At 41.9% G+C, this 19,430-nt stretch overlaps 1 protein-coding gene across 2 annotated transcripts in view; it reads left to right on the top strand.

Moving 5' to 3' along the window:
* Galnt18 (polypeptide N-acetylgalactosaminyltransferase 18) overlaps positions 1–19,430 on the top strand; it is a 302,731-nt gene that overhangs the window by 230,947 nt on the left and 52,354 nt on the right. The window lies entirely within an intron of this gene.

The raw sequence follows: 19,430 nt of genomic DNA, 5'->3' as shown, positions 1-19,430 counted from the left end.
AGCTCCAAGGTTAATGTCTGTACTCATCCTCCATCTCTTTCCCACTGAATTCAGTAAGACAGAGGGTGGAGGGGGGGGTCCCAAACAAACCCAGCACTCACATATGGCTAGTGTTTCTAGCCAGCCTGTTCTGGGGATCTAGTCTCAGCCTTCAGAGGATAGAATCACAGGCACCCCACCACAGCAGCATTCACATGGGTTCTGGGGGTCTGAACTCTGGTCTTCATGCTTGCATGCTGAGCATTTTTGCAGCTGAGTCCTCTTCCCAACCCAAGGGAATTTTTAAAAAATGCCATCCATCCACAGAATACCTTCTTATGATATCCTTCATCAGTTGAGGTAACAGAAATTAGGAACTTGCACATGTTCCCAGGTCATGAAATTTGTAAAATATGGAGAAAAGACTTAAGTCCAGGTTGTGATGGCTCAGTAGATATACCACAGTGATCAAGCCCAGGATCAGAGTTCTTTGAGACCCCTTCCCCAAGAAGTATCAAAATGTTTGTGCTTTCTTTCTCATTTAGACTAAACCTTGAATGTTGAGTCTCCCTTTAAAGCCTTTCTCTTATTTTACACTCAATTCTAGTTGGCCCCCTGGTTTCCAAGTCTACAAGAGAGTGAGGAAGGAGAGACCCATTATAGCAGGATGAACAAGTAAAAAACAAGAGCAGAGATGAACAGAAGACTGAAAAGCTGAATACTTTGCGGCTCAGAAAGTTTAAGGACATAAAAATGTGTCTCAGAGCTGGCAAGGACTTAAGAAATTGGGAGAAACTAGTATAGGCTGAATTGAATCCCTTCCCAAAATGTCCAGAAATCCTAATTCTTTACCTAGGAATGTGAGCTTATGTGGAAATAGTCTTCACAGATGTAAGCAGGCTAGACTGAAGTCACACAGGATCAGGGTATATACTAAAGTGGCTGGTGTCCTTTTAAGGAGAAGATTTGGACAAAGATGAACATGAAAGAACACAGCCATCTGAAGCTACAGTCAGAGGCTGGAGATGTGATGCCACAGGCCAAGGAATTCTTAGGACTGGAAGAGGTAGACAGGACCCTTTCCTAGAGGCTTTGAAGGAATGTGACCCTTCAGCATCACACCTTGATTGGAACTTCTAGCACCCACAACTGTGGGTGAATACATTTCTGTCAATTTAGCAGTCTTACATGGTAGTTCATTAGAGTGGCCCAAGAAAACTCAGAGACAAAAAAATTCAGATGAGTGCATGATATCTGAAGAGTCTGGTGATGCTTAAATGTCTCTTCTCTCAATTGTGTACAATGAGCTTGCTTTACCTCCCATAGAGTTGGAATCTCAAAGGGCTGTTTCCCCAATATAAATTGTAAATCATCTGTGAAAAACAAACCACCTTAGCCAGGCTACAAAGAGGTCCATGGAACAAGAGATGACAGCTTTTAAACATCATAGGAAGAAATTAGAGGTGGGGTGAAGCATAAAGAGCAGATACTGCAAAAGCAACAGACAAATTAGATCTCAGAAGTCTTCAAATTATTGAATCAGACACATGATGAAAAATATGTTGTATAAGGATCAATTTATTCATTGTGTGCATATATTTGTGTGTGAGTGACAGAGTGTGTCATATATATGTGGTGTGTGCACACCTGTGGGTGGGTGTCTGCACCTGTGCACGTGTGGAGGATGTCAGATGACCTGCTTTATTACTCTTCTTATTCCCTTGAGGCCACACCCAACTTTTTGTGTTGTTGCTGAGATCTGAATTTGAGTCTTCAAGCTTGTGTAACAAGTGCACTGAGCCATTTCTCCAGCCTCTAAGAATTCAAAATATGAATAAGAAGTGACTTTGCAAATAATTTATGTTTAGTTTTTTGTCATGATGACAGAACTTCTGAGAAAAAACAATTTAAAGGAGGAGAGATTTCATATTGGCTCATGGTTTCAGAGGTTTCAATCCTTGGATTCTTGACTCCATTGTTCCTCGTTCTGGGATGAGGCAGGGCATCGTGGCATTGAGCATATGGTAAAATAGTGAGACTGTAGTAGTCACATTATTTTTTGCTGTTACAAGAAGCAACATAAAGGATTTAGTTCAGCATACAGTCGCATATGATCATGGAGAGAAAGCTTGAGGTGACAGGAGCTTGAGGCAGTTGGTCACACTGCATGCATAGTCAGTGTCTTAGGGTTTTGTTGCTGGAAGAGACACCATGACCACAGCAACTCTTATAAAGGAAATTGTTTAATTGGGCTGCCTTAAAGTTTCAGAGGTTTAGTCCATTATCATGGCAGGAAGCATAGTGATATTCAGGCAGACATAATGCTAGAGAAGGAGCTGAGACTTCTGTATCATGATCTGCAGGCAGTAGAAGCAACTATATGTCACACTGGGCATAGCTTGAGCATAGGAGACCTCAAAGCCTGCCTCTACAGTGACACACTTCCTCCAATAAGGCCACACCTCCTCCATCCAACAAGGCCCTACCTCCTAATAGTGCCACTCCCTATGTGCCTTATTCCAACAAGTCTGTGGGGGCCACAGTCAGGAAGTAGAGTGAGGCAGATACTGGTGTTCTATTTGCTCTCATTTTTATGCTCTCCAGGACCCATGCCATAGAATGGTACTATGTACCTGATGGGAGGTACTTCACTCCAATTAACCCAATCTGGATAGTTCCTCACCGACTTGCCCAAATGGTTGTCTCTGGTGATTTTGTCAAGCTAACAATCAATACAAATCATCTTAACCTCTTACCTCTCAGTGTCCAGGAAGTAGTGTCTTGAATTTTCTCACATAACATGCTAATTCATAGAAACTCAACTTGTCCAAATTAGGACAAATATGAAGATAGACATTGTATGTATGTATATATGTACATACGTACATATATGTATGGTGAAACAGCAGATTTCCAAAGACAAGAAGAACTTACACCAGTAGGAGGAAGAGAAACTACCTAAAAACCAGTGATGAACAGCCAACTTTTCACTACAACTATGAAAGGCAAGTGACTATGGAATATTCTTTTCAATATAACACCACTCAAAAGAGGGTCTCTCTCTCTCTCTCTCTCTCTCTCTCTCTCTCTCTCTCTCTCACACACACACACACACACACACACACACACACACACACAAGATCTTCATTAGAATAATTTAAACATTTTTAAATCTGGGACAAGAAAAATGATCCCCAAAGGACATCTGAGATTAAAGAACACTGGTGGTAAATAGATAAGTCTAATAAAATTTGAAATGGAATTAAACACAAGAGTACTACCTATGGGATTATTAAAACTATATGCATGTTAACAGAAGCATAGGCTGGGGGTGGATTTGTTATAAAATGTTAGTGATAGAAAGGTTACTGATTGGCTTTAAAATTTGGTGACTTAAGTAAACAAGTTAAGTTTCTAGGGATGACATGAAAAGCACAGAAAGAAGAAACATGACTTGAAAATGAGTTGATGGAAAATAAAATATGAATATGCTATAAGCAAGACTGAAATAGACATATACAACAGCTTGTGAAGAGAGACAATACAGGCCTGGTTATACCAGTCATTCTACATGAACTAAGGCAAAAGATGAATAATTTTAGACTAGCTTAAAAGTTTACTTAGCAAAAGATGAATAATTTTAGATTTGCTTAAAAGTTTACTTACTAACTTAAACGTTTACCAGCTTATAAAGCTACTTACAAGAAACATATCTAAAATAAGATGCAGAAATGATAAAATTCCTAAGTACAGAAAAAATTCATAGTGGTCAGATGCTAGCCTAAGGAAAATTGTTGTATTACCTTTAGGAAAGAAGTAAAATTACAATAAAAAGGTCTAAAATGATCAATGTGAAATTCATCTGGAATCTCTTAGTTGTCTGTTCAAATGTTACTAACCAGACAATGTAAATTCGCATACAGAAAAAATACATAGGGTCTAGAGAGGTTATTCAACAGCTAAGAGCACTGGCTGATCTTCCAGAGGACACAGATTTGATAGTGGCTTACAACTGTCTGTGACTCCAGTTCCAGGTGATCTGATGCCATTTTTTGCCCTTTGTGGTCACTAGGCACACATGAGATGTGCTAACATATGGATGTAGACAAAACACCCATACACATCAAATAATTATATTAATTAAAAAGAATAAAACAGCAGGAATACATTGAGGCATCAGCAACTCTGATAACATAGTGGAGGGTTTTGTTACATCTCAAGTTAATAGATTGAATCTGAATGGCATCTAAAAGTTGCTGAATGCATTTTGCTCCCAGGACAAGTAGAATATTTGTGGATGTTGACCACATCTTGTGAGATAAGACAAGACACAACAAATAGCAAGACACAACAAATAGCAAGAGTTTTTATTCACAGGGAGCATATTCTCAAACCAAAATAAGTTAAGTTAGAATTACACACAGAACCATCATTATTGACAATTATGAGACACGCTTCCAAAAAAATCCATAATTTAAAAAAGAAATTGCATCAGAAATGTGAAAGTGTCTTGAATGAGTGATAATAAATATGCATGGCACATGTGTTGTATGAGGAGTGCAGCTCACATTTAGTTTAAGATAAACTATCTGGCATCCCATTCTTCTATTAGAAATAAAAGCTGAACATTAGTAGTGTATAAGTAGTCAAAAAATCAGAGTAAAAATAGCAGAAGAAAATAATTAAGAAGGTGCTTTGCCTGCACATTTCACACCCCTGTGCTGTCGCCATGGTGGAAGTGGACCACGGACCTAGAGAGAAAACTTCAGGACTGAAGACCTCAAAGTCTGATATTGAGTAGAAGAATCCCTGAAACTGGTCCAGGAAGCTAGCACAAATAGACACTGGCATTTGTATTGCACAAGAAATGCCACACCCAAGGAAATTATCTGTAGTTCATGATTATGAAGAACCCAGAACAAATATAATCTGTGCATTCAGACATTTGGATGCTCTTCTAGCTGTTAAGCCCTCTCAGGAAGACCTGACAAGTTCATGAATGTCTGCCAGCATCACCGACTGACTACAGTGATAGAAAGCAAGCAGGGGTGAACTCACGTTCTACTTCCTTATGCAGGATATAGGCAGGACTATTCTCATGAGGATGCAGAGTGAAGAATTTGTGATTACAGCATGTTCTACCCTATAAGATGATATGGTTCTAGTTATTGGAATCTTATAAGTCTAGTCACTTAATAGAGATAAAGTAGATAAATGTTAGGAGTACAGAAAGAGTCATTGGTATGGATATTTGCAATTAAGAATGCATAATGAACAAATCTGTGCTCTAATTTGAAAATAGTAATAAACAATACAAATTTGTGGAATAGTATACTTATGAGAATTGACAGGAAAAAAAATCAACATCTAAACCTGTCCTGTGATCATGAAAGATATTGAATCCATAGTTTTAAATAGTCTCACAAATAAAATCGTAGGACTAGGTTGTTTTACCATTATGCACTGCCAAGGTCTCAAGGAACAAAGCTCTCCAACTGTGTAGACATTATTTGAACACACAGAATAGAGAGAGATAAGCACCCAACAGTGAAGCAGCTTGCATTTTCTGTAGCTAACATCTAGGGTGAGTCCAGGTTTACAGCACAGTTGCTGAAGATCTTAACAGTCCTGATGCATGAAAGAAAATTCTCAAAAATTCTCAAAAATTCTCAATTGTATTTGTGTGTGTTTGTTTAATAAGACAAAAGGGACACACACACATACACACACACACACACACACACACACACACACACACAGTGTTTTTTAAAATTCATGCGCTATATGGAGTTGCCATGTAGAAACATGGGAAGTCTTGCCTGCAATTAGTCCTAACGAGTGAATTCTTTAATATGAACTCATCTTTCTTGGCTGAAAGCAGAAGGGGAGGAAAGAATGTCCACACTGCAGCTATGACCCTATTTGTAGTGTCTAGATCTGGCAACCAGAAGACAGGACCTCCCCTCATCATGGTCTCACTGTGGTGATTTGTGGTGGACTAAGCTTGTTGGTGTTACCACAGACAAGGCTTTGTTGGGCAGTCATGGGACATACATAAGCCATGAGTCCTGTCTGCACCCCAGACTTTCTCACTGGGGTTTCTCATGGGAGCCTCTGATTTAGAATATTATTTATAGTTTAGCCCTTTAGACAATGGCCTCCTACACTAATGACTCTTACATAGCATTTTTATCCTCCAGAATGGTCCTCAACTACCTGTCCCTAAGACTGAGTCATTGCCTTCATTCTTTATTCCTTAGTTTGAGCCTTGCCCCCTTTACCTGCTATTTCTTGGCCTCTTCATTCAGCTTGAGCCTCTTTCTGTGTATTATTCTGGTCCCTTTCCTGGTGGAGCTAAGTATCATCTAGGATGGGAAGAAGTCTAGGTGATTGGCTGCACATTTTGGCCTTTGACCATAGTACCATTCAAAGTTTTTCATCTACATAGCCTTTAACAACTTAATAAACTTAAGCACCTGGGGGCTCTCTACCTCAGATCATGACCACTCTAACCCAGTCTTCTCTTTTCATGCCCATGTAAACCTTCCCTCTTAGCCATGGGGATCCTAGTTCACACCGGCCAATGCACCAGAAGAATCCCTACTCCACCAGCATGCAGGGGGAAAGAAGCAAAAGTGGGGAAAGAGATCAAGTAGACCTCACAATGACATTGTTACCAGGTATCAAAAATGGCACTATAGATGGGAGTGTGGCTCAATTGGTAGGGTGCCTGCCTAACATGAATAAGCAAAGCTCTAGACCACAGAAACCAGTAATAACCCCTGTAATCCTACTACTCAGGGTGTAGAGGTGGGATAATCAGAAGTTCAAGGTCATCCTTGACCACATAGTAAGTTCCAAGCCAGCCTGTGATGCCAGACCCTACCTATAAATAAATAAACAAACAAACAAACAAATGTATGTTCTTAGTTCCTGCAGGAAGATAGTCTAGTGTGCCTATATCCAATAAACAACAAAGCCAGTGCCTCTCCTCACTATTTCCAGAGTTCTTCCCTTACAATTACCCTTTATAGTTCACACACATAGTACTATAGGTAAAATAGATGTTATTATCCTGACACTGTTAGATGATTCAACATGCTTATGTGGGCCTTGAAAGTTAATTCGACCTTATACTTTATTATCTCATCATAATTATTATTTTTAACAACTATAACAAGAAATAAATTTAGATACTCCATAAACTATGAAGTGCTCTATATAAAGCAAACAATCTATCATCCACAATATGTTCTATAAACATGCTGTCGCCCATTTTAAACTGTTTTTGAGGCATCTATTAACTTATACATGTTATATCCTTGCCAAACTTTTTGTTCAAATAGTGCTCCGAATCAGTGTTGTAAAGGAATAAAACTGACTCAGGCTAACTAGAAATCAAAGGGATGTTGTTTATCTCTATTTTTAGGATGTCTGCATATTAGGAGCAGTAATGCTTTGTCTGCCATATAATTTGAACTTCCTTCCCAAATGTGTTATGCCTCTTCTGTTTTTGCTGTGAAAGGATTGCTTTGCTTTATTTTATTTGCGGCATGGTCTTATTGTAGCCAAGGCTTGCCTTGACCTCACTTGGCCCAGTCTTGCCTCCACCTTGTAATCCTTCTGCCCCCACTTCTGGCATTGACATGCCTAGCCTAGGCTGCTTTTACAAAATCAAACAAATGCATCATCAGCCTTTCCCTTCCTGCCCAGGTTCTTGAGAAAATCTGACCATTCCAGGTTGTGGAGAGCTTCACCTATATTTTCTACTTGTATATTGTATTGTAGCTTTCACATTTTAATCTCTGATTTTTTTTTTCAAAACTAATCTTGACATAGTGTGAAGGATGGATCCAGTCTTACTTTTCTACATGAACATCCTACCACACTCCATCTGTATCTGTTTTCTGTTGCTATAACAAAATGCTGAAGAGTGGGGTTTTAAGAGATTAGCAGTTTACTTTTGCTGCTGGTTCTGGAGATGGGATATCTAAGGCCACAGCTCCAGGCTGTCTGGTCTCAGTAAGGACCTGGTGCACACTACGGTAAGGTGTAACGTGAACAGCCAGCAGTATGTTCAGAAGACACAAAACAGAATTTAAGAGTATAACATCCTGGACTTTTTCAAAGCGGTACATATTTGTGTGGAAAATAATGAATTTCATAATGATGAGTTTTCATAATGAAAATGATGTTTCATGAGTTTTTAAAATCAGAACTATCATGTACTTTGACTGTATTCACTCTCCTGTACCCCCTGTCCTATCCCATTTCTCCACTTCACCTTTCCAAGTTGTTTCCTTTCTGGTGTATTGTGTGTGTGTGGGGGGGGGTACCTACATTCCACAGATGTGAGAAACACAGTATTTGTCTTTACAGACCTGACTAATTTTGCTTAATATGTTGCCCTCCAATTCCACCCCCAGAACCAGGAGAATCAACCTGGTCCCCCATGACCAGGGTCACCATGGTTGAAGTGCTAGTCTAATTGGCCCTAGAAAAATTAGTGCCATGAGCTTAATGTTTCTGAAACCTTCCCTCCATTTCAACTGGAAAACCTTTGTGGGTTCTTTGATCTAGCAAATCCAATAGCAGTAATTGTACAACAAGGAATCCCTGCTCATACTTTTTAGGTGCTATTACTAAAGAAATAAACAAACAAGAAAATAAATTCTGAGTCTTAAAAGTTCAAGTGAGAGAGGTGGAGGCAGGAGGATCAGAACTTCAAGGCCATCCTTGGCTGCACAGTGAGTTTGAGGCCAGCTGGGGGTATATGAGACAATGCATTAATTAGTTATGTTTTGTTGCTGTGATAAAATACCATGACCTAAGGCAACTAAGGAAGAGTCTATTTTATTTATAGTTCCAGAGCGTTAGATGTTCATGACAGGGAAGGCTTGATGGCAGAAACAGGAAGCTGAGAGATTATGTCTCAACTAAAGGAAAGAAGCCATGAACTCTGAAGGCCCATCCCCAGTGATAGAATTTCTGCAGCAAGGCTGCACCTACTTAAGGTTTCATAACATCCCCAAACAGCTCCACCAACTGGAGACTAAGTGTTCAAATACATGAGCCTGTGAGAGACCTCTCATTCAAACTGTCACAGACACTGTCTCAAAAACAAAAATTAAATGTAACCGATCACATGTGAATAACAGGGAAAAGAACAAAAACTAGAGAAAATGAACATAGTAAACAGAGAAAGAAAAAAGTCCTGTTGAAGAAATGAATATTTAAGAATTTAGGTCTGCAAGTTTGATTGAAGGAAATAAAACTGAGTGGAAGTTGTTGACACACACATACAAAACCTGTGAAAAGGTAGTCACGGTTGTACAGTCAGGTGTGTAGAAGCACCCTTGTGGAAGGAATCCTTGATAGTTGGCAAATTGGTTTTAAAAGTGTGAACCCAGTGAAGATAGTACTAGTAAAATAAAATTAGAAATTAGACTTAAAGAGAACACATCACTCTGAGCATCATTTGAAAGAAGCCAGTAGGCAGAGTCCAACCTGTAAAGGGTTAAATTGATGAGGAAAGATCGTGTGTATCCCATAGGGGCACTAAAAATGATGCAGGGGATGTTCTGTTTCTGGGAGTTGAATGAGAGTCTCTAGAAGAGCTGAATGCCCAGTTACCAGCGTTAAGACTTATCTTTTGCAGGTAAGACAGAGGAGGATAGCTGGGGCGGGGTGGTAAAGGAGGAGTTACAGGATTCGTGACAAAGAGGAGAATGGCCATGCTGTACATCAGAACATGGCAGAAATGTGGAAGGACCAACAGACATGTACAGAAGCAGGCAAGACAGAGGCATCACTTTATTTTATAACAAACCACTCTTTATTGGTGTGTGTTTTTATATAACGCGACAGATTTCAAAATAACATTTTTAAATCAAATATACCAGGTAGTCTAACCATATTGCTTCCCATACCAATTCTTCTCTCTCCATTCTCAGCCCCCCTTCTGAATTAGACCCCCCCCCTTATATTTTCATGGTGTGTGAATGCTCGAGCACATGTTTCCTAAGTGTAAGAAAAAGCTTGTGATGTTTGTCTATCTGGGTCTGATTCACTTTGGTTGTATTGTAATGCTATAAAGAAGAATCTGAAATAGATACAGTAGAGCTACTAAACGTGAAAAGAGGATTGATCACCAGTTATCTAGAAGTCAGTCATTGCTGGGCTATCAGTTCGTCTTGGCTTTCAAAATGTTTTGTTAAGATGGGGTATCATGTAGCCCAGGATGATCTGGAACTTGCCATGTAGTTGAGGATGGCCATGAACTCCTGACCCTCCTGCCCCTACCTCCCAAGTTCTGGGATTATAGGTGTGCACCACCATGCCCAGCTGGTTTGTCAATGAACTGAGTGATGATGAGTGCTTTGGAGCTGAGAAGTCCCTGGCTACAGCATTGCTTATAGAGTTCGAGAGCCTCTAAGACGGAGTGCAATCAATGGCTTTATAGGCAACGGAAGAAGGATACATGCTCACTGTTGGGAGTAGGTCACTACTCCCAAGTAGCAGACAAACTCAAAGTCTCTCTGAGCTCAGCCTGGATACAGAGGTCTGAGGAATCTCGGCATCATGGTGTTCTCAGCAAGCAGATACAGCAGTTTTCAATCCATCCCAGTGTTTGTTATAGAGACTCAAGAAGGCCAAGGTGTGGGCACCTATAAGCCTACCTGAAAAAGACTTGGAAACCTGCAAATGCAAGGTAGCACAGGCAAGACACAGCTGAATTTTCTTGCTTCCCATTCCTGGGGGCAGAAGAAATTAAACACCTTAAACTAGATTTTAATCTTTAATTGCTATGGTTGCCCTAAGCCAGCTGGAGCTATGTTTCAGAGTAATGTGGGTGAATAATATATGTGGGTTGCTTTGTGTGTGTGTGTGTGTGTGTGTGTGTGTGTGTGTGTGAGAGAGAGAGAGAGAGAGAGAGAGAGAGAGAGAGAGAGAGAGAGAGATGGATGTGTGGGTAAAAGATATGAGCCCTGCCACTGGTTTTTTTATTTATTTGTCTTGCTTTTGCTTTTTTAAATACTAGGGACTAAAACCAGGGATTAAACCCTGGCTTACCACTGAGACTCAGAGAATTTGGCTCACTTGCCCAAGTCCCTCAGAGAAGTGGTGCACCTGACTGGGATGGTGGTTTGACCTGATTTCAAAGACTCTAAGTTACCTCCCTGAGCTCTCAGAATGCAATAGTGAGGGACATTGGATGTGTCATAAGAAGGCCTTGGAGTGGGCAGTTGGATATGAAGAGGTAGTGACAAGATAGAGAGGGTAGGAAGCAGGAAATGTATGGGGTGTTTCCTTGATGGCTGGATGTCTAGTGCCCAGTTGTAGACAAGACCAAGTGTCAGAGCTTTGGAAAAGCCTGCATTTGACTAGAGAAAGCTTCTGCTCTGCCCATTCCCTTCTGGATGGTCAGCCCTTGCTCTATCTACCCTATTGGAATGTCTGCCCTGAACCATGACATTCTGGTATCCATGGTACCTCAAATCCCCAGGGCCTTCAAGAAAGATGAAAGCTACGTGATAGCTGTTAGGTCCAGATCTCTAGGTTGGTGGGCATCTGCTTCTCTGGGCCTTCACATACAAAATAATCTTGAAGCCAACACCAGAAACAATTATTCTGCCCTGCCCAATGGCTTCAAGGAGGAGTCTGAAACTGCCCTTTTCCATACAGCATGTTGTTTCTTACATATCAGCCGCACAAGAGTGAGTCTCTGAAGTTGTCACACAGCAGCGAACAGAGGCAGCTTCGTAGCGCATTGTAGAAGTTTTACAGTTAGTGAAGTTAAGTGCAAAATTAATCCCAAAAGAACAAAGCAATTTTAAAAAGCACATAATGAAGCCGTTAGCTTGAAATGGTGGGGAGCAGAAGGTAGGCACCCACGGAGGATTGTGCTGGGAGGGGTCTTCACACCAAGACTTTGTTCCTTGTGCTGTTCAATGAGGGAGCCATAGAAAGGCAGGGTGAATGAGACAGGTGGACAGGATGGAAGTTAACAAAGAATTCTGGGAGTCAACTCAAAGGAAATTTTACCTTCTGAATAAGCCATAAAAAGATATTATTTGGGGGTACTCCATAGATTTCATTCATAGGCTGTGGATTAGATAGTAAAAGTGTGTCAACACTGGATTTCCCAGTTTTTGGGAAAAGGCAAAACAAAAGCAAAAAAAAAAAAAAAATTAAGAAGATAAATTAAAAACAAAAAACCAGGAGCCAGCAATGTCTGTTAAAGTCCATGAGATACCTTTTTTATCAATGTTTCTCTGCTTTTTGCTTCTTTTCTTGCAAATAACAAACAAAGCCCCTTAAAATTACATCGGAGGGGGGCCACTTGTGGAAGTTGGGAGACAGCTCCTTCTACCTGTGAATCCCAGGGATTGAATTCAGGTCACCAGGCTTAGTGGCAAGCCCCTTTACCCACTGAGCCATCTCGCCTGCCTTCCTTTGCCATTGCTTTAGCTGGGTTGGTCTGTTGGTTTGTTTCAAGACTGGAAGGGTGCTTCTTAGCAACCATTTGATTACAGCTCTAATGTCCCAGCCTTGGAGCAAACCACACTGCAGGAACTGGGGTGCCTCTCCTCACCTCTTCCTCCTCCTTCTTATCATTATTGCAATGCAGATACTGTCATAATTTCCTTAGGCAATGCCCTTTCTTCTCATCAAACTTGCAGCCTGTATGAGTCTGAGCTAGGTCCTCTGCATATACCTTATGGTTGTATAGCTTGGTGTTCTTAAGGGACTCCCAGCCATGGGAGTGGGAGTGTCTTTGACTCTTGCCTGCTCTAGGGATCCTTTTCCTCCTGTTGGGTTGCCTCGTCCAGCTTTGACATGAGGGTTTGTACCTAGTCTTATTGTAACTTGTTATTCCTATTCAGACATCCCTTGGAGACCTGCGATGTTTTAAAAGGAAATGGAGGAAAAGTGGCTCTGGGGGAAAAGCGAGGTAGGGGACAGACTAGGAGGAGTGGAGGGAAGGGAAACTGCAGTTAGGATATGAGAGAAGAAAAAAAGACCTTTCCTTCTTAGAGATAATGGTATGGTATAATGGGACGGACGATGTTTTAAGGATCAAGTCATAATTCTATAAATTATGTGTAGTGTGTTCATCAACTCGAGCACCCTAACACAACTGCAGTAAATGGCTTTGGTTGTACACATTTCCTTTCTTGGTGTTCTGGAGGCTGAGAGTCTAGAACAGGGTTCAGGAGAGTCAGACCTGGTCAATCCCTTTCTGGTTTCTAAGCAGCCATCCCTCACCTTGCCTTCCCTGGCAGAGAAATAGTTTCTGGTATCCTTTTGTAACATGAAAACTAAAAGACCCAGAGACAGATACTGGGGTTCAAATGTCAAGCTGGAGATCAGGAAAGAAGCCAGCCGCTAGTTCTTACCACTATAGCGGAAAAGGCTGATCCTGGCTCCACCAAATGTCAGACTGCAATCCCAGACTGCTATGCTCTACTTAGTGTGACTGGAGAATCCTGAGACTTCATTGTCTTCCCATCCTCAATGTGGCTGGAGAATGAATGCCAGCTCTGAGACCCTGTTCTTGTCTTAATACCTCTCATGAGACCTGGGATTAAAGGCGTGTGATCCCAAGTGCTGAGATCATCTTTGTGTGAGCTGTTTCTCTTTAGGACTGGATCTATTTCATGTAGCTCAGGGTGGCCTTGAACTAACAGATATCTGTCTACCTCTTAATCCTGAGTCCTGGGATTAAAGGTGTGTGCCTGGCTTCTATATATTGTGGCTGACTTTGCTTTCTGAATCCTCAAGCAAGCTTTAATAAATCACAAATCACCACATTCTTTCCTCTTTCAAGGACACCTTGTGGATCAAGGTTCCTTTCATAACATCATTTTGCTTTAGTCACCTCCCTAATGGTTCTCTCTTATATTGTACCAGTGGAGAGGAGGGGGGACCCAGAAGCCAGGACTCATGAAAGTTGGGTATGGAGGGGAGGAAATGATGATTCAGGCAAATTATGGGTTTCAAGCTTGGGCTGTTACAGGGATGAGGGGAGTGAAGGACAGATGGGGAGGAAGAGGAGGAAATCAAGAAGTCTGGTTTGGGCAAGCTGAGCTTGAGATGTCTGAGTGACGTGTAGTGAGATGGGGTGGGCATATCAGTCTTCACCTCAGAGGGTTGTGGTCTCCTCTGAACAGCATACAGAATGAATGAGCCTTACAGCTGAGGGTTTTACAGTGACAGTAAGGTAAGCATAAACGTACTGAGTGGGTGCTAAGCCCGTGCTAGGTGGTGAAATAAACCTCTACAGTTAGCCACTGGATTCCCACAGCTGCTCTTGGAAGTGGGAATTCTGTTTCTAGTTTCCATACAAGGAAACTGTGAGAAGGTGACATGAATTGCTTCAGGCAACAGTTCAGCAAATGGGAATTATGTGACTTCACACCTAATTCTGTCCAAAGTGTCTGCTCAGAACCGTGATATCATGTTTTCCAAGAGGCATACTTCGGGCCCATTTCCTCCTCTGCTTCTGAAGGATGATGGGAAATAATGGGAAATGACCGCAGTCCCCTTCAATTACACTCTTCGGCGACACTGATTCCCTTTGTAAAGTCTGTTGCCAGTGTAATGTCACCTAGGTGCTTTTTGGCAAGGACATTTATGAAGATGCCCAAATTGACAATTCATTTTGATCTGTACTAAAGGACAAATGCCTTTCAAAGTTGTCAAAGCACATCAGCTGTATTGTTAGTTTCCTCATTGCTGTGGCAAAATGTGTCCCCAAACAGGAAAGGAAGGTTTGTTTGGCTCATGGCTCCAGGGCAGTTGCAGTCCACCATCCTGCCTGGCTAGCAGATAGAAAGAACTTAACAGGAAGAAACAGGATGGCACACCCTCAACACCCCTCCCTGCAGACAGGCCTCCCAAAATAAGAATAAAGCATTCAAGTATGTTGAGTCTGCAGAGGGAAGCCTGCATTAAACCCACAATATCATCTTTTGCTCTCTGAATTCTAAGCACATGACAGATAAACGTCGTATAACAAATTGCATTCAGGGAAAAAATGAGTTCCTTGACTTGATCCACAAGTTTTTTTTTTAAATATTTATTTATGTGTAGGTGTTTGTGGTTACTAGTGTACCATGTGCATGAAGGTGCCCTCAGAGACCAGAAGAAGGTGTTAAATCCTGGAGGAGTTGCAGGTGGTTGTGAACTGCCTGGTAGGGGGTGCTGGGAACTGAACCCAGATCCTCTGAAGGAACAGCCACTGCTCCTAACTTCTAAGCCATCTCACCTGGTCCCATTGCTACACACTCAATGATAAAGTGAGGAGCCCCACTGGAACAAACCTGGGAGAGGTGCTTGGGCCAAATTTGTACATTTGATGCCAATTACAGGATCTGACTTTCACCTGCCCCATCTTAGTGACACTAAAGCCATCTGTCATCAGATTGTACCCAACCTTATCCTGGGAGTAAGAGAGTATAAGCTTCCCTCCTGTGTCCTGGTTGCTCTGGTTTCAGAAAGGCTGCTCTGGGCTTACCATGGCAATTGTCTTAGGCACTAGCCCAAAGATACTTTGATTCAATGTCATTCTTTGGGGGTGGAGGGGCACCTATTATGGATAGCCAGTTTGAATTTGATTGGGACAGGCTAATGAACCATTCATATGTGTGGGATTTGCTGCTGATTAGATTAGGCCTCAGAGAGGAAAGAGACAGCCACTGATTAGAGACATAAAAAAGGAAACACTTAAATGAGTAAGTAGCTCGTCTTCATATAGCAAAGTAAAAATTAAACACAGTCCATGGATCTACTCTGAGCAGCAGCTGGATGGATGGAGAAAGCAGTCCACAGAGGAGGGTATCTCACAGCTACTGAGAGAGCTTAGCCCAATGCATACAGTAATTATAGGGCCCTTTTTGTCTAGGAGAAGTGACTCTTCTTACCAGGGAAGGGTAAGGTTTTATTTGACTGTTTGAAGGTTGGTCCTAACTTGACTTCCTGGGACACTCAGACAGCACCAGGAATGATAATGAGGTCAGAGATCTTGGTTTCAAAACAAATGAGTGATTAGAGTTGCTAGCGCACTTGGGAATGGACCCACTTGGCACTTGGCTAATGGTGTCTCTCTGCCCTTGAGGTTTCTTCTAGAGCTTTGCTCTATGGGAATATCTGAACTAGGTCTACTCCCTTCCCAGGATCTTGTATCAGGGTGCTCTGAGGGGTCAGCCCCAGCCAACATCTGTATCAGGGGCTGTATTAGAGTCATGGTCTCAGCAGCTAGCTCACTCTGGCATTAACATGATTGTCACATGGCTACCGTCAATGGCTTTCTGTTGTATAGCTATGTGTGATCTCCAAGCCACAGCCCTCTCCCCTTTCACTGTGCTGGTTTTTCCTTTGGTTTTTCTGCTCTGTTTCTAATGCTGTTCTAGACTCTTGTCGGTAACCTCTTTTGCCAATGTCCTCCTGATAGTCTCTATTTGTGTCATGCAGGTCCCTCGAGCCTCAGATCCTACATCTGCTTACTGTCTGTGTTTTCAGCCTCTGAGTGGTCTCATCTCCTAGAATTGGGATGTCTATTTGTTCCCTATGCTAGGAGCTTCCTTCTGCAAAGCTGGCATTGAGTTCCTATCTAGTTGTGCCATGGGATCATTTCTCTCTTTATAGATAGGGGAAAAATCACAGATTACAACATCAGAGATGCCACCAAGAGCTCATTGCTCACACCACAGCTCCCTAAGATAGGAGACTCAATGGGTAGCCCTTTATCAGGTAGTAGCTTTGGGATTCTGTCTGCTTCATTTAGTGGTTCACTGTCTTTGAATTTCAAGGTTACTCTTGATTAAATATGCAGTGGATAGGTTGCCTGATAGAAGAATGCATAGTGACAAGTCATGGATACTCTCTTCCTTGCCCAGGAAGCAGCAGTGGGTATAGTGGGCGTTTCTTCCCTCAGATTGTTGGTGTAAGCTGCTCACCCCCAAATGAGTAGCATATGCCCTTGAAAAGCAGGTGCCTCTGCCACACCCTTGGGGATACCACCCTCCAATATGTCCAGGTCTGTCATCTCCCTTTTCAAATGGGAGACTTGAGTAAGCATCACTTTACTCAGAGTCAGGAGAGCTGCCTTAAAATCTTGGTAACCACATACAGAAAAAGAAGCCCTTTGTGGAATTCATACCCTGGGTCTCCACGCCTAAGAAAATTGGTCAGAGCATTGGGTACCCAGGAGAGTGGAGCCCTCTGTACATGCTCGGCTGGCCAGTTTGCTGAAGCCATGCATCTTCTGGTGTCCCAAACTGGCTTTTAGGTTTCTCTGCATATGGGCAGCTTTTTAGCACATCCATGCCCCTACAAAACATCTCTCAGACATTGCAGCCTAGCCCACCTCTCCTTGGTTTGGCTTGCTGAACCTTAATGCTTTGTGAGGACTCTGAAGGAGCCCTTTTTGATGGGAACCTGCTTGAGTGTCACTTGGGGCTAATCCAAACATTAAAACCATTCAGGGACACCAACCAAGAAACTGCACCATGTTTCCAAGGAGCGGGCAACTCTTTGGGGATATTATTGCTAGAAGCTGGCTTGAGAAACTGGGTCCCCATGGAATGTTCTTTTGCGAGGTCTAGTGGAAGAGTGAGCATGGCCAGGTCTGTCCTCAGTAACCTAGGGTTACTAATGAAACACACAGAGTAAGTCAGAATAAAGCCCAACTTCGACCCTCCATTCAATCTTGAGCGCCACCCACATGCCTGGCCCTGCATTAAGGCAGAGGTGAGCCTTCTCCTAGAGTGTGCCATTGTAGGTTAGTAACAGGAAAGAAAAACAAAACCTATCATCTCACTGCAAATGAAAACTGTGGAGAGAATTTTATGCTCATGTCACTGATGTCAAAAGTTGACAAGGGGGATGAATAGAGAGCTCAGTGGTTAAGAGCACTAAATGCTCTTGCAGAGAACTGAAGTTTGTTTTCTAGAACCCATGTGAGGTGGCTTACAACCACTTGCCACCTTTAATTCCAACCTCAGGGAAGCCAATGCCCTCTTAGGGCCTCCATAGACAAAGCACCTACACACACACACACACACACACACACACACACACACACACACACACACACTTATAAATAAACTAAATCTTTAAATGAAAAAGTTGGTAAGGATATGAAACAACACGAATCTCATGTATGCAGGTAGGAGGGAGCTCAAAAGACATAATTTGAAACAGCCCCTCCTTTCTATGGGAAAATCAACTGCATCTAACTTGTACTGGAGACATGCTGCTGTGGCAAAAATGCATAGAGTGATGCCCACTCTTGGGCCCCAGGAGATGTGTACAAGAGTTTTCCCAGGAACTATTCATAACCCTGGAAACAAGCCTGTCAACCATCAGGAGGAAAATGTATAAGTAAATTAGTGTATATTTATAGAATACCGTGCTGGCGTGGGGAAAATAAATGAACCAAGAGACAAAAGGCATATGTAGTAGTTCTGTTCATATAGTGTTCAAAAACAGCACTGTATAAGTTAAGCTGGTGGTAAGAAAATTATTACCCAACTTCAGCATAATGGGTCACCTTTGGGTAATTTTCTAAGAGATTGCCAAGGAAAGTATTGTTTCTGAAGAGGGGATGTATGCCAACAGTTACATAGTGTATCTTTAAACTATACATAGTTTGTCTTCTCTCTCTCTCTCTCTCTCTCTCTCTCTCTCTCTCTCTCTCTCTTTCTCTCTCTCTGTGTGTGTGTACGCGTGTGCATGCGTGCATGTGTGTGTGTTCTCAGAATTATCACTGCCTAAGGGAAAGTATAAATAATATACATGGAAATGTCATTTAACCAAAATTAGGGTGTCCATGGAAGGTGGATGAGAATTATGGAGACATGTTATATATTCATGGAGAAGTAGCAATTCCAGGAAAGAAGGTGAGGACAGAGGTCCATGAACACGGTCTACCTCAGGAACTGAGAGAAGCTGGTGTAACTGGCTGTAGAAAGTAGATGATGTTGCAGGAAATAGAGAGGTGTACTCTCACATCCTGAGAAAGTCTGATTAGGGAATATAATTTTTGTGTAGAAACTAAAGATTTTCAATTGTTGGAGACTTTTCTATAGAGGCTATCTATGCATTTATGCTATCTTTGTCTAGTCTCCTCCTCTGCCTCGTGCACCCGATCTTGGTTTGCTGATCCTTAGCTTTGCTCAGATCTCACCTCTATTTCCTTATTCTTTTCCATGCAGGCTGTGACTGGGTAAGGTTAGTGAAAGGCTATAGTTGACATTTTCTTTGGGCTCCTAAATAAAGACACAGAGACTTATTATTAATTATGAATGCTCGGCCCTACTTTTAGGCTTGTCCTACTAGCTCTCTTAATTTAACCTGTTTCTATTCCTCTACGTTTTTTCTCATGGCTTTTTACCTTTCTTTCATTCTGTATGTCCAACTTTCCTGCTTCCTCCATGTCTGGATGG

This window comes from Phodopus roborovskii, unplaced genomic scaffold (assembly GCF_943737965.1).
Source record: "Phodopus roborovskii unplaced genomic scaffold, PHOROB, whole genome shotgun sequence".
NCBI lineage: Eukaryota > Metazoa > Chordata > Mammalia > Rodentia > Cricetidae > Phodopus > Phodopus roborovskii.
The sequence above is the reverse complement of the archived record's forward strand: the minus strand, read 5'-3'. Positions and strand labels throughout refer to the sequence as shown.